Below are 2,317 nucleotides of genomic sequence, written 5' to 3'. Positions count from 1 at the left end.
AGCCTTCAGCCCAGGTCACGCTTGCTGAGTAGGGTGGTGTGGTTGCTGACGGATAGAAAGCCCAGTGGTCTGATGCGGCACCAGCTCCAACAGATGCAAACCCTCAAGTTTGTATTTCTCTGCACGACTTCCTCTTTGGGTGATTGTGAGCTGCCGTTTTCTGCTTGGACCAGGGGAGAACAATAGTTTTGCATAGCAGAGTCTTCTCCTGAGGACTGAAGGAGCTGACGGTATTAGCTATCTGTTGCTACGTAATGAATGACTCCAAAACTTAGCAGCTAAAGACAACAAACGTTTAATATCTCACCGTTTCTGTGGGTCAGGAGTCCAGGAGTGGCCTCGCTGGGTAGTTCTGGCTCAGGGATCTTTCATAAAGTCACAATCAAAATGTTGGCCAGGATCAGACGCGTTGGCTCATGCCTGTAATCCCAGCACTTTGGGAGACCGAGGTGGGCGGATCATTTGAGGTCAGGAGTTCAAGACCAGCCTGGCCAACATGGTGAAAACCCGTCTCTACAAAAAAATACAAAAAGAAACCAGGCATGGGGGTGCAAGCCTGTAGTTCTAGCTACTTGGGAGGTTGAGGCATGAGAATTGTTTGAATCTGGGAGGCAGAGGATGCAGTGAGCCAAGATTATGCCACTGCACTCCAGGCTGAGCGACAGAGTGAGACTCCATTTCAAAAAAAAAAAAAAAAAAAAAGTTGGCCAGGGCTGCAGTCTCTGAAGACTGGACTGGGCTGGAGGAGCCCTTTCCATGATGGCTTCTGTGCATGGCTGTTGGCTGGAGGCCTCAGTTCCTCACCACCTGGGCCTCTCCAAAGGGCTGTTCATGGCCGGGCGTGGTGGTTCACGCCTGTAATCCCAACACTTTAAGAGGCTGAGGCGAGAGGATCGCTTGAGCTTAGGAGGTCCAGACCAGCCTGGGTAACATAGGGAGATCCCATCTCTACAAAAAGTAAACAATTATCCAGGCATGGTGGAGCACCTGTGGTGCCAGCTATTCAGGAGGCTGAAGTAGGAGGATCGCTGGAGCCCAGAGGTTGAGGCTGCAGTGAGCCGTGATTGCACCACTGTACTCCAGCCTGGGCAAGAGAGAGACCCTGTCTCTATAAATAAAAAGAAGAAGAAAAAAAAAAACACACACACAAAGGGCTGCTCGTGACAGGGCAGCTGGCTTCCCAGGGTGAGCGATCTGAGAAAGCGTAATGTGGTTTATAATGTAGCCTTGGAAGAGATGCCCTCACTTCTGCTGTCTTGAACTGGTCACATAGACTAACCTTACTACAATATGTGAGAGGCTGTGAATACCAGGTGACAGAGATGGCTGAGGCCATCTCTGGCCCCCAGTTCCTGCTGTAAGGTTGGCTATCATGGTAAGAAAAGGACTCCCCCAGGACCCGGCATACAGCAAATACTCAGTGTATGGGAGATGACACAGTTATTCTACAGTACACAACTCCAGAACCTAGAATACCTCAGGGTTGGAGAAGGAAATGCAGGAAAGAGACCAGACCCAGAAGCGGGACCTCAGGCCCCAGTGGAGACACATTTCCTGGACCAGGCAAAGAGACCTGGTGCCCAGCCCTGCCGTGCCAGGTGGAGAAGCAGCAGGAGGAGGACTCCAGCAAGGATACGAGCTTGCAGGAGCCAGGCCACCAGCTCAGAGCCAGGGCAGCCCGGGTCAGTCAGTGGCTGGGAATCCAGCTGAACCCTGCACCCTGCCTGTCTCTGCCCCGCAGAACAGGGAGGCATCTGGAGTGGGTGGAGTGGGCACCCTGGGCACTCTTGTCCTTGGAATTTCCCTCTGAAGCTGCCATCACCCTGCAAGAATCCAGTCCTGCGTGCTCTGTTCACACCCCCTGTGGGGTTTCCTGAGCTGTCTCCTTTGCTGCACCTCACTGATTGCCTCCTTACTCACCTGGGTTCCCACGGCTTCATTCACCTACTTTGAGGCCAAGCACTTGGAAGGTGCAAACAGCCTAGAATAAGATTATCTCCATGTACTGACTCCCTCTTTCCTGCCACCCAGGAAAATGCTCAGGGGACACAGCCTCAGAGGGGCCTTCCCAGATCTCCCGCTCTCCTGTGCCCCATCCTTCCCTCCCGATTACCACATCTGTTTTATGATCTCTAGAGCACAATGACTTCCCATCATCATCTGGTGTGTTTATTACTATTATTATATTTAGAGACAAGGTCTCACTTTGTAGCCCAGGCTGGAGGGCAGTGTTACAATCACAATTCACTGCAGCTTTGAACTCCCAGGCTCAAACAATCCTCCCACCTCAGCTTCCCAAATAGCTGGGACCAGAGGT

The sequence above is a fragment of the Rhinopithecus roxellana genome, chromosome 6 (genome assembly GCF_007565055.1).
Source record: "Rhinopithecus roxellana isolate Shanxi Qingling chromosome 6, ASM756505v1, whole genome shotgun sequence".
Taxonomy (NCBI): domain Eukaryota; kingdom Metazoa; phylum Chordata; class Mammalia; order Primates; family Cercopithecidae; genus Rhinopithecus; species Rhinopithecus roxellana.
This window is presented reverse-complemented; position numbering follows the sequence as displayed.